The sequence below is a fragment of the Cibotium barometz genome, chromosome 50 (genome assembly GCF_041138505.1).
Source record: "Cibotium barometz isolate CiBa-2024 chromosome 50, ASM4113850v1, whole genome shotgun sequence".
In the NCBI taxonomy this organism is placed as follows: domain Eukaryota; kingdom Viridiplantae; phylum Streptophyta; class Polypodiopsida; order Cyatheales; family Cibotiaceae; genus Cibotium; species Cibotium barometz.
The window spans coordinates 5,713,707-5,728,149 of NC_141095.1; positions in this window are offsets into that span (position 1 = coordinate 5,713,707).

Genomic DNA, 14,443 nt, shown 5'->3' on the forward strand with positions numbered 1-14,443 from the left:
CACCACCCTTATTGCTCCTTCGCTTTGATGAAACCATCTTCTTGCACAAAAGATAATCTTCAAGTTGGATTTGGATGTACCATTCTTCATTACATTGGCTTTATTGGTTGCATCTTTGTGCTTCTCCAATCCTTTTTCATGGTAGACACACTTCATGCGTACATGTCTCCTTCTTCCAATCCTTCCTTAGTCCACCTGCCACATAGACTAACACAAGGCTGCCACCCATGTTTCAATAATAGCTTATGCATGTGCTTCTCAATATGCTTCTTGCTTCTACCTTCCACTTCATCATGATGCATAAATACATACACCAATGTGAACATTGATTTAGGAGAGGTCTTACCACTTGTTTATCAACACAAGGGCAGTGTCTAGCTCCATTACAATATAGTAGATGACTTCCATGCATATGAGTTCATTAAAAAAATTTAGGATCGGATTTCATGCTTGATGCGCCGATTTTGATTGGTTTCAGAAATTGTGCATGCCTTGCACTTTCCAAGTGAGGAACGAAAAAAAATAATTTCTTCCTCCGCTTGCCTCGAGCTTGAAAGAAATGACGAAAAAAATCAGTTGTAGAATCTCTGAGGACTTAGAGAAAAAAAACGGTTGAGAACCTGAGAGCAAAAGGTTTAAGGAGAGTTTTGAAAGGTTTCAAGAACCTTAGTAGTTAGAGAGGTTTTTCTTTTCTTGTAAAAAACCTTGATGAAAAAAAATAAGACAAGGTTTTGAACCTTGAAAATGCCTCTTTTTTTTCTGTGTGTTGTGCGTTTTCGTTATTGACGTGCTGCTGTAGCTTGTGTTGGTTGAGGCTCGACTTGCTGCTGTAGTAGAGGACGGAGTCGACGCTTGCTACAGGAAGCAGCCGGACGGTGCTGTCTTGTCAACGTCCACGGACGGCGCTACCTGCCATCATCGACGGACGGCAACGATAGCAACACGGTCATACACGGCCGAAAAACACACAAACAGAGATGGAGGTCGGAACAGTAGAGATGAATGATGCACTTGTTGATAAGTGAGAAGCTGCAACTAGTCGTTGCCAGTCGCTTTGAGTTGTGCATGAGAAGAAAGCGCTGCTGCAACCAGTCGTTGTGGCGCTGCCAAACAGATGCTAACTAGATGGGAATGCTGTAGTCGGCTGATGGACAGACCAGTCCCGTCCGTTGACGGAAACGCTAGATGGCCGACGAAAAAAACTGAGATAGACGGAACTGCAGGACGGCTGACGGAAAAAAAACGCAGAAATTGACGTGTTGCGTTTTTTTTTTTCTTTACTTATGCCTGCGATGTCACTTCTTGTGAAGCTTAAGGGCAAGCTCATGCAGAGGTTTGGCAAGGGTTAACAAGCCCTCAACACACAAAAGTCACAGCAGCCCTACGGATGTTCATGGCCGGAATCGATGGTGGACGGAACCAAATTGACGGGAAAAAATGGACGAAAATCTTGACGGAAAAAACCAGAAATTTACCAATTTTTCCTGCGTTTTTTTCCATTCTTCTCTTCCCGCTTTCTCGATTTGCTGGCTTCCTTCACTTTGCTAAAGATCTTGTGAATTTGATTATGAGAATTCTCTTTGATGATGAAGGTCTTTTGTTGCCTTCCTTCTTGACGCCTTTTTGCTTCTCACCTTCTTCTACCACCGTCCTTCTTGATGAGGATGTGAATGGCTTATGATAGTGAGAGAGAAAGAAAAGGGGATTGAAGGGGAGCTTAGCCTTTTCAAGACTCTTATACCATGTCAAAATAATGGGGAGTATGCACAACGAAGTAATAGTTGACGGCGGCAAGATAAAGCAACATATATGAGAGAGAGCAAGAACACAAGATGTATAGAAAGCTTCTATATTACCTTCTATTTCAGCCACTCCAAAGTTGGCTTAACCTTCACCCTCAAGTGTTGTGTTACTTGTATTACAAAAATTGAAGCCTCTTGCCCTTTATATAGGGTTCACCAAGGGCTAGGGTTGGGCCAACCCTAAATCCCTTTTCCATCCACATGCCCACTTTATTTGGGGTGTGTTCACACCTAATTGACCTCTTTCTCTCACCCTTTATCACTTGTACATCATATATTTCAACAATCATGGACATGAACATAGACATCATCACATCCACATACATATGAACACATCTTCACTAAGGGTTACCCAATCCCAAGGTTGATATCAACATAAGACATGACATGAATCATCATCACACCTAGAAAAGGTGTCCTTATGGAGCATCCTCATGTCATTGAGTTGCTTTCACCATCAAGTTGCTTTGTTGTTTTTCCTTTGACCAATAATTTTTCTCAAGGTGGCCTACCCTGTCACATGCATCACATACAAGCTTGTGCTTGTTTCGATGACGACATTGGGCCACTACATGCTCGATCCTTCCACAATGATTACATTTGATATTGGATGTAAGGTTCCTCCCTTCTAAAATGGGAGAAACACTTAAGATAGTCCGCTAAGTCTTATCTTGGGAAAAATTCTCTATTCATCGACACCTTGACCCTGTAGAGATTCAAGGATACGATTCATAGGTATGACCTAGCTCTATCCCGCAGGGAGAGCGTGATTTTCTAAACATCAAATCACCCATAGGGCAATTGATCATAAATTGGGCAACTACTAGACTTGATTTCTAGAGACAACGTTTTTTTCCTCATCTTATGCAAGGCACAGCCGCTGGCCTAGTCTTCTAGAATAGAGTTGCCCAAGAACCTAACTATCTAACATAGGGCTTTCACTTAATCTGTTGGAAAGCTACCTGACTAATCGGGTCCACCCGCCGTTCGTAGGATGGTGCCGTCAGGGCATTCCATCCTCCCACTTTCCACCCTACTCACGTATCAATTTGTTTTCTAATTAATCCTACCACACTGTTTTCTAATTAATCCTACCACACTGTTTGACATAAATAAACATATTCCTTAATTAAGATCCTTTTTCACAAGGTTCGTTAAAACAGCCTTCTTACACAATACAATCATACCAAAGACAAGATGTAATTATATAAAAAGTTTATACATGAACCAATTCCATACAAGCCAACCAGCTCTCTTATTCTTATTCTGTCGATGATCTAGAATTCGGCCTTCCAGCCTCTACATGCTGGGCAAAATCCTACGGGACCATACACCTCATCGTCGGCCGCTGGCGAGGACTCAAGCCGGCCTGTCGCCCTCTCAGGCTCCATCGCTCGATCCTCCCGTCCCTCAGAGGGATGTCTGCACACTAGGGTGGGCTTATTTACCGCACTAGCCTGGGCCCTCAGAACTAGGCAGCCTCATAATCTCTCGCCTCAATCGGCGATCCTTATTCTCCCAAAGGTATGAGGGATACCTTGGGCCATTCCCGGGCTTTGCTAACGACGCCGCCCGGCTACACAAGCACGGAACGGAGTTAGTGTTGAAGCCAAAAAAAATCTTGAATTCTAAAGATAACAACTTTAATGCAATTTACTAAATATAGCATTCACAAGTCATGAAGATAACAATTTCAACCCAATTTATCGAATACAACGTCACATAATTCGTAACTTCATATAATTTTTATGTCGTCATTTTAAAAGGAAAAGACACCATTCATTAACACTAATTTAAGAAAAATCTCTTCTTTTGAAAATTAACCAAGCTAACCTGGCCACCGTTTCCTTGAGGGGCTTGAAAAGGGAGGACTGGAGCCGCATTGGGCGCATCTTCCCCCATCTCGTTGTTACGTGCTCTTCTTGAGGTAATATTTTGTCATCTCCGAGATGAGGCCATCTTAGGCGTCGCCTTGTAGAGCTCGCTGCTGCAATCGAAACGCTTCAGTCGGATCTGAATTCCGAGCTCGTTTGCTCACCGTATGAGCAAAAGAATATGGCGCACGAACCCTTTCTTGAGGCAAAAAACCCTTATTAAAGTCTATGCAAATTGGGGGGGGGATTGTGAGATGTCCTTAAGGGCAAAAACGTGGAGAGGGCTGGGAGGGGATGCTGGAAGTCTCTTCACACGGGGGGGAGAAGAGTTAAGGACACTGCCTCTAAGGAAGAGGGGGGGGGAGAAGAGTTAAGGACACTGCCTCTAAGGAAGAGGGGGATGGAGGAATTTTAGCTTATCTGAAAAGAGCCAAATGAGGGGGTGTGAGAGGGGTGGCTGCAAGGGACGGCTGTACTACAGCAAGTACGCTACACAGGGACGGACGGTGGTACAATAGGACATACGCTACACAGAAATGCGTGCCGTCTGTGGAGCACCCCGGGGGTTTATATAGCTGAGGGGTGAGGGTACGCCCGCCTCGATTTGCGTGTCGCCGCCCCGGGGGGCGAAATTTTTTTTGTCCGGGAGGTTCTCCTGGTCGTAGGGGTTCAGACCGTTCGTCAATCGGGAAGCCCGGTCGTGGATTTATTAAGGTTTAAAGGTCGCTGATTTTTAACTAAAATGTTTGAAATTAGCGTATAGGCTTGATCCGGTGTCCGTTTTGGATGCTGTAAAATCCTATATTATGATAAAATCGCGCGCAGATTCTAAATTTGGGCTCAAAATTTGAAGATTCTAAGTAGAAATGACTCAAATAATAAAATCATTGATTTTTATACCATAAAAACTCATAATTACATGGACATTTCTTTATTAGTGAAGATGGGTATGTTACATCCTTCCCCCCTTAAAGAAATCGAGATGTCCTCATCTCATCATGAATTAGGGATAGTCCTTTAAGAGTGTAGCTTCATCTTCCCAAGTTGCATCCTCTTCAGGGTAATCTTTCCACTGAACTAGATGTTCTACAAGAGTTCTATTTCGGAGTTGCCTTTCCCTAGAATCTATGATGCTACTGGGCTGTAATTCAAGGACTCCTTGAGTAGGGATTACAACTTGTTCATCATCAAGAATATGATCGAGACTGGGGACATATGGTTTTAACAAACTTACATGAAATACATTATGGACTTTGATATGGGCTGGGAGTTGGAGTTTATAGGCACTTTTACCTAGACACTTGATAACTGTATAGGGACCACAATACCTAGGGCTGAGCTTCTTATATTTCCCAAGTGATAGAGAACTTCGTTTGGGTCACACTCGTAGAAGAACTCTATCTCCTTCCTTGAAGATCCTTTCAGACCTCTTGTTGTCAGCATAATGCTTTTGTCGATCTTGGGCAGCTTTAATATCCTTTTGGATCGCCTTGGTTTGTTCCTCCATCTCTTCGAGCATTTTCCTGGACGCCTCAACTCTTATGGTTGGATCAGAGAAATTTAGAGGAGACAGGCATTCTTGCCCATAGAGTGCCTTGAATGGTGACATTCCTATGCTTTGATGATAAGACATATTGTAGGCAAATTCTACCAGAGGAAGGTATTGAATCCACCTTCTGGGTTCCCGTCCACAGTATGCTCTGAGAATGTCTTCAATTACTTGATTGACTCTCTCAGTTTGGCCATCGGTCTCTGGATGATAAGCTGTGCTAAAGCAAAGTTGAGTTCCTAGAGCTTGAAATAAAGACTGCCAGAATTTTGAAGTGAAGTCAGAATCCCGATCACTTACTATCCTTTTTGGGAGACCATGAAGTTTGAGGACTTCCTTGATGAATATTCGAGCAACATTAGAAGCTTTGAAGGTCTTCTTTGCTGGTATAAGGTGAGCTACTTTGGTAAGTAAGTCCACTACTACTAGAATGGAGTCATATCCTCCTTGAACAGTGGGGAGACTTGTGACAAAATCCATACTAATGCACTCCCACTTCATTTGGGGAATATCTAAGGGTTGAAGTTTTCCAGGCATCTTGACCCTTTCAGCTTTGATCCTTTGGCATGAGAGACATTGCTTCAAGTACCGAAGCACATCATTTTTCAAGCCTGCCCAATGAAAGCTCCTTCTTACAGCATTTAATGTTTTTGCATAACCTGGGTGTCCTGCAACAACAGGGCTATCATGAGCTTCATGGAGGATTAGTTTCTTTAAAGCAGGATCCTTAGGGATACATAGCCTGTGATTGAAGTAGAGGCTTCCTTCATGAGTGAAGTATCCCTTGATTAGATTCTTCTCTTTCTCTAAATGTCCCCCTTCTTCTACTAACTTTATCATCCTCTGATAATCTGGATCATGAGATGAGACTTCTTTCACCTTGACCAGAATGGGATTATTTGGCATTGAAATAGCACTCAAGAAAGATTTGCGGCTAAGTGCATCTGCTACCACATTATCTTTCCCAGGGCGAAATTTGATGTCGAAGTCATATTCTTGTAGAATTTCAATCCATCTCCTTTGCCGCATGTTGAGGTTAGGCTGGGTGAAGATCCACTTTAGACTTTTGTGGTCAGTTTACAAGCTGGAATTTGCCCCCCAAGAGATAATGTCTCCATAATTTGAGGCAATGAACAACTGCTAAGAGTTCCAAATTATGGGTGGCATAGTTTGCTTCATATTGCTTTAGCTTGCGGGAAGTATAAGCGACTGGTCTTCCTTCTTGGCCTAAGACACCACCAAGTGCTAGACTACTAGCATCGGTAACCACTTCAAATTCCTTGGAGAAATCAGGAAGCTTTAAGACGGGGGTAGAAGTAATAATGACTTTCAGCAGCTGATCAAAGCTGTTTTGATGGATTGGCAGCCACACTATTTTGCAATCCTTCTTAAGAAGATCCGTCAAAGGTGCAGCTACCAAGGCATAATCTTTGATAAAAATCCTATACCAACCCGTGATTCCCAAAAATCCACGAACTTCACGAATTGATTTATTGGGTGGCCATTCTAGAATATCCTTGACCTTGGCGGGGTCTACTGAGATGCCATCTTTGGAGACGATGAATCCAAGATACTCAATGAGTAAAGAAGGTACATTTGCTCTTCTTGGCATAGAGTTTGTGTCTGTGCAGCAATTGCAGAACTCTACGTACATGCTCCTCATGCTCTTCCATTGATTTGGAGTAGATTAAGATGTCGTCAAAGAAAACAAGCATAAACTCATCCAAGTAAGGGCGGAATATATCTTGCATTAGCGGTTGAAGTTTGCAGGAGCATTGGTTAACCCGAATGACATTACAGTAAACTCATAGTGGCCATGAAGGCTGTTTTGGGTATATCTGCTTCCTTGACTTTGATCTGATAGTATCCAGACCTCAAATCTATTTTTGAGAAGACTTTGGCCCCATGAAGCCTGTCAAGAAGTTCGTCGATGCGAGGGATAGGATACTTATTCTTGACAGTGACTTGATTTAGCCCTCGATAATCTATGCAGAGGCAGAGAGTCCCGTCCTTCTTTTTTTGGAAAAGAACAGGTGCTCCCCACGGAGAGCTACTGGGACATACAAATCCTTGTTCAATGAGTTGGGAAAGTTACTCCTTAAGTTCAATGGCTTCAGGAAGGGACATTTTATAGGGAGTTTTTGAGACGGGTTGAGCTCCAGGGATCACCTCGATTTCATGGTCGACTTCTCGAGGAGGTGGTAACCCTGTAAGCTCGCCAGGGAAGATGTCAGAGAATTCTTGGAGCCAAGAGGGTTCTGTCTCCATACTAGGTTCAATGACTTTGTTGAGTTTGACTAAGAAAACTTGCTGACCCTTATGTGTTCCCTTGAGAAGATGTTTTGCCTTGACTACCCTAGATTTAGGTTTTCCTGTGATCCCCTGAACAGATATTACTTGGCCATGCTCATTTTCAAAAGTGATACTCCCCTGGTTACAATGAATGCTAGCTTTGTTTGCAATTAACCAATCCATCCCAAGGATTCCATCATAAATTCCTAATGGCAAGACTCTAAAGTGACCATGAGTTTGCTCATTACCCAGCTCAAAATCAAGGTTTCCTATAGAGTGGTGAGATACTACTTCTTTCCCACTGGCTAACTCTACAATCATTTTTCTCGCTGTTTTTTGACTCAAGTTTAATTTTTGCAAGCACCTAGGAGAAAGGAATGAATGGGTACTGCCACAATCAATCAAAAGCTGAAATGGCTTACCTGATGAGTGGCGAGGGTTTGGAGTACACCAAATTGTTTATTCGGACCTTGGTGTTCTACTGCCGCATGGACGGTGGCGCGCTCTTCTTCAACCATTTCCAAGGTCGGTTCTTCACTTATAACACAGGCAGTTCTAGCAACTGCTCCTTCGCGGCCTCTGCCCACGGCCACTGCCTCTTGCACCTTGGTGGGTAGGGGTTCCACAGCCTTGATTTCCTCTGTTACCTTGGGGAAATGATGTTGCCATCTTGGGACAGTTGGCTCTAAAGTGTCCCGGCTCATTGCACTCAAAACACAGAGGGCCTTCTCTGGAAGAAGCAGCATACGAGCGGGGGACAAAAGAGTTGCCTTGGCGCCCTCTGTTGTAGTAAGGAAAATTCTATTGAGGTTTCTTGTAGGGTTGATCTTTAAGATTTGCCTCAGGGTAAGATCTCTTTTGATTCTTCGGTTTGTTAGCCTTCATTTCTTTCACAAAGGGCTTTGCTCGTATGAGAGCATCCTGTAATGTGCTTGGCCTCATTGCTTCAAGGCGGGAATCTAGGGGTTCATTTAGCCCTTGGCAGAAATGAGCCACTTGCTGGGAAGTAGTCATAGCTGGGGCATACTTCCGAAGGGTAATAAATTTGGAATAGTAGTCCTCAAGAGTTAAGCTGCACTGTCTAAGACTAAAAAACTCATTCATCTTTATGGATTCATGGGATGGAGGAAGATATCTTTCCTTCACTGCCTGCTTGATGTCTTCCCACGTTTGAGAATGCTCGGTGACTTCCTTGTCACGGCACCACTGCTTCCACCAGAGTTTAGCATCTCCAATGAGGCGAAACCATGTGAGCATAGACTGATTTGCTACTCCAGTACCGGTAGCAGAGAAATAATCGTCCATCGCCTCAATCCAGACTTCAGCATCCTTCTCAACCTTTGAACCTTCTCCTTTAAAGGAGGGAGGTTGCATTTGCTTGAGCAGGAGCTTCTTCTCCTGGGTATCGGTGTAAAGCGCATTGGGAAGTGGAGGGAGGTTGCATTTGCTTGAGTAGGAGCTTCTTCTCCTGGGTATCGGTGTAAAGCGCATTGGGAAGTGGAGGGTGGTCGTCCTGGCCATCATTGTAAAAACAATTTTAAGATTACAAGATTCATATTTGCACAACGCTTATTTTTTGGAGAGTAAAACATTGAAATTATTTTATTTTCAAATATTTACAAGGACAAGTTTTATTACAAAGATCTGAGACTAATATAATTAGTCTTATTTGACATCAAGGGAAATTCCTAGGCTTGACTATGACATAAGGGTAGAGCGGTCCACATAGGTGAAATATGGGGGTTCCGCTGTAGTTTCTAAGACTCTAAAAACTGATGGTAAGGGTGGTAAACTCTGGATTGGGGTAGATCCCAACACCGCTACTCTATCAGCAGGTAAGACCTGCATCACTTTGTCATACACCCAGCGATCCTGGGGTATGCGAACCCCATCTACAGTCACAGCGGTGTCGGCCCTGGGGGTACCGACGAACCAAAATAAGCGGATCATCTTCAGCTTCTCAATCCAACGAATCCGCTTAAGGTCGGTGAGATTCCCAATTTGATCTGCTCGGATGAAGAAGTATCTCGGCCCCCGACTCCAGAAATCTCTACCCCATCCTCTTTGAATACGAGAGAAATGAGGGAGGGATATCTTCTCTAATATCTGCACCATGGTGTCGCGGAACTCGAAATTCGAGGAGTGACTAACAGTCTCGAAGATGCATTGGAAAACCAAAAACTTGGAGTAGGCATCTTCCTCTTCCTACAGTCATTCAAACATCAATTTAACTTATTTGTTTTAGTAGGATGTTTTTACTAATTAGCATTATGTTAGGTAAAACATTCATTGCAAAACAATCCTTAAATGACAATTCCTAGGAGCTAAGATCGGCTCTGATACCAATTGTAAGGTTCCTCCCTTCTAAAATGGGAGAAACACTTAAGATAGTCCGCTAAGTCTTATCTTGGGAAAAATTCCTTATTCATCGACACCTTGACCCTGTAGAGATTCAAGGATACGATTCATAGGTATGACCTAGCTCTATCCCGCAGGGGGAGTGTGATTTTCCAAACATCAAATCACCCATAGGGCAATTGATCATAAATTGGACAACTACTAGACTTGATTTCTAGAGACAACGCTTTTTTCCTCATCTTATGCAAGGCAGAGCCGCTGGCCTAGTCTTCTAGAATAGAGTTGCCCAAGAACCTAACTATCTAACGTAGGGCTTTCACTTAATCTGTTGGAAAGCTACCCGACTAATCGGGTCCACCCGTCCGTAGGATGGTGCCGTCAGGGCATTCCATCCTCCCACTTTCCACCCTACTCACGCATCAATTTGTTTTTTAATTAATCCTACCACACTGTTTGACATAAATAAACATATTCCTTAATTAAGGCCCTTTTTCACAAGGTTCGTTAAAACAACCTTCTTACACAATACAATCATACCAAAGACAAGATGTAATTATATAAAAAGTTTATACATGAACCAATTCCATACAAGCCAACCGGCTCTCTTATTCTTATTCTGCCGATGATCTAGAATTCGGCCTTCCAGCCTTGGGCAAAACCCTACGGGACCATACACCTCATCTGGCGAGGACTCAAGCCGTCCTGTCGCCCTCTCAGGCTCCATCGCTCGATCCTCCCGTCCCTCAGAGAGATGTCTACACACTAGGGTGGGCTTATTTACCGCACTAGCCTGGGCCCTCAGAACTAGGCAGCCGCATAATCTCTCGCCTCAATCGGCAATCCTTATTCTCCCAAAGGTATGAGGGATACCTTGGGCCATTCTCAGGCTTTGCTAACGACGCCGCCGCTACACAAGCACGGAACGGAGTTAGCGTTGAAGCCAAAAAAAATCTTGAATTCTAAAGATAACAACTTCAATGCAATTTACTAAATATAGCATTCACAATTCATGAAGATAACAATTTCAACGCAATTTATCGAATACATCACATAATTCGTAACTTCGTATAATTTTTATGTCGTCATTTTAAAAGGAAAAGACACCATTCATTAACACTAATTTAAGAAAAATCTCTTCTTTTGAAAATTAACCAAGCTAACCTGGCCACCGTTTCCTTGAGGGGCTTAAAAAGGGAGGACTGGATGGACGCATCTTCCCCCATCTCGTTGTTACGTGCTCCTCTTGAGGCAATATTTTGTTGTCTCCGAGATGAGGCCATCTTAGGCATCGCCTTGTAGAGCTCGCTGCTGCGATCGAAACGCTTCAGTCGGATCTGAATTCCGAGCTCGTTTGCTCACCGTATGAGCAAAAGAATATGGCACACGAACCCTTTCTTGAGGCAAAAAACCCTTATTAAAGTCTACACAAATGGGGGGGGATTGTGAGATGTCCGTAAGGGCAAAAACGTGGAGAGGGCTGGGAGGGGCTGCTGGAAGTTTCTTCACACGGGGGGAGAAGAGTTAAGGACACTGCCTCTAAGGAAGAGGGGGATGGAGGAATTTTAGCTTATCTGAAAAGAGCCAAATGAGGGGGTGTGAGAGGGCTGGCTGCAAGGTGCGGCTGTACTGCAGCAAGTACGCTACACAGGGACGGACGGCGGTACAACAGGGCATATGCTACACAGAAATGCGTGCCGTCTCTGTGGAGCACCCCGGGGGTTTATATAGCTGAGGGGTGAGGGTACGGGCGCTGCGCAAAGCAAGGACGAAAGGACGGTGTACCTTCAAAGGCTATGGATCAATGGCCTGCATGGGTCTAGGGGAAAGGTACGGTGTCGGTTGTCCGGGAAAGGAGTGGTACGCATGTACCTTATCTGGTCTGGGGCAGCATGGGTGTCCACGTAGGGGTACGCGTAGACCATACAATGGGCAGCCGTCCTTTGGTTCTTGGGTGACCATTGTACGGGCACCCTAGTAAGTGTGTTAGGACCAAATTTTGGGGCGGGGTACCCAAATTTGGGGCGCTTGTCTCGATTTGCGTGCCGGACCGCCTCGGGGAGTGAAATTTTTTTTTTTTTGTCCGGGAGGTTCTCCTGGTCGTAGGGATTCAGACCGTTCGTCAATCGGATGTCCGGTCGTGGATTTATTAAGGTTTAAAGGTCGCTGATTTTTAACTAAAATGATTGAAATTAGCGTATAGGCTTGATCCGGTGTTCGTTTTGGATGCTGTAAAATCCTATATTAGGGTAAAATCGCATGCAAATTCCAAATTTGGGCTCAGAATTTGAAGATTCTAAGTAGAAATGACTCAAATAATAAAATCATTGATTTTTATACCATAAAAACTCATAATTACATGGACATTTCTTTATTAGTGAAAAGATGGGTATGTTACATCGGATTTGTTAAAAAATGCAGTCTCCCTACTTACTGTTTGTTGAGCTTTGTTGTAGACCTTTTAGTTTCTTATCTTCTTCAAATAATGAGGATTCAACACTTTCAAGAGTAAGGTTTGGAAGATTAGTAAGAGTTGTCACCCCACCGAAGAAAACTCTTGAGGCATGCTTTTGATTAAGACCGTGATTGCATCTTTCTCATCCACGGGTGCCTTGATACCTACAAGTTACATCATAATTCTCTTCATCTTTCTCATCCACGGGTGCCTTGATACCTACAAGTTACATCATAATTCTCTTCATCTTACCTACATGTTCCACAAATGAGTCTTTGAACTCCATATCTAACCATAGAACTATATTTTCATGTTTATTTCTAAATTTTTTGCCCTAGCTCCAAATATCTTTTCTACATCATCCCAGGTTTCCTTGGCATGCTCCTTGTATAATGAATGATGTTATCCCCAAGGCTTAACCCATTGATGGCCATGGATTTTCTATCCTTGCTTTGACTTCATCATCACTCCCTTCATCAAGATCATCTCCATTTACTACCCCCTAAAGTTCCTTTTGCATAAGCAGGTACATGACCTTTGTTTGTCATGTATAAAATCCTTCACCACTCAATTTACCCACTAGGATTTGAGTGCCCATGGCTCATGAAGAAAGGTCTTACCGAGATTTTAACTGAATCTCAATAGTGTCTAATCCTCTTAGATATTGGCTATGTATGTGTATTGTGCATTGACTTGTAGTACATGGAAATGAAGTACTTGCACTAACGAGCTCTTGACCGATTAAGGAAATGCTTTTAACCTTTGGAATGTAGATTAATGTGAAATGCTATATACTTGGCACATGAATGCACTAGTAATGGTGCTTGAAATATGCTTGAAGTACAAGTAGTGCTAGTGTGCATAGGCATGCCATGGACATATGTTAATCTAATTTTAGGATTAACAAGAGCTATCGCCATTATCTTACATCAAGGAGTCATGGTAAATACACCAAAGGGTCATATATTCAACATATAAAGCAATAGTGTCCAAAGCTACAACTTGGACGAGCGCCCGTAATGGTGTGAAAGAGTATTTATGGTGATTCTCGCTTCAAAAGCATGTGGTAGCAAGATAGTTAGAAGTCCTAAGTGATGTATTTCATGGATATATTATGAGAGTAATCATTGTAATAGCATTAGGCCTCTTATGAGCCTAAAGTGCCCGGCTCCGAAATTGCATCTGAGGTCGTTTCGAGCTCCGTTTTTGCATTACAAGTTCTGTACAGGTGTTTTCGTCATTTTGTGCAAAAATTTCGACAGTGCAGTTTTTTGCAAAACAGGCATATAAATTTTATTGTGGACCGTGCTATATAGCACGAGTTGTTTTCTGTTCAGTCTTTGCTTCATTACAGGTAGCTTTTACATCAGTTTCAGTCAGTGGCCCTGGCCGATAACAGCAATGATGTATTTCTCATGTTGTCTGCTTTGCTGATGACAAATTGGATGGAGACAGCAACTACCCACTTTGGGCATACATGATGTAGCATGTTTTGGTTGCAAAAAGAGTGTGGAACATTGTGCAGGGTATGGATGTACGTCCAGGTTCTGTGGATGTAGGATCTGTTGTTGTAGGATCTGTTGAAGATGTTGCAGGTTCTAGTAGCTCTACTGTTGCTGCTATTTTACCCACTGCTGAACAAGCTCGTTGGGATGGTAAAGATGCGCAAGCTCATGCCTTGATTGCACTTTCTGTCAAACGTAACATCACTCCACATATTCGTTCAGCTAAAATAGCAAAACAGGCTTGGGATATTCTAGCTGGTTTGTATGCAGGTCGTAAACGAGACAAAAATCTCTTACCTGTTTAAAGAGCTAGAATCGAAGATTATGCAGGAAGATGATGACATGAATGTTTTTCTTGTTGAGATTAAAGATCTCAAGGAACAGTTGATTTCTGCAGGTGAGACTATTCTTGATCATTCTCTTGTGCAGAATGTTCTTGATGCTTTACCTGAGTCATATCAAACTTTTGCTTCCACGTGGAGACTTGTTACTGAGGACAGACCTGATGTTGTCAAGTATGATACGTTAGTCAACAAGCTCTTGCGAGAAGCGTAGTCCATGCAAAATAAGACTAGGCAGCATGCAGTTGATCAGGCATTTGTTTTTACCCA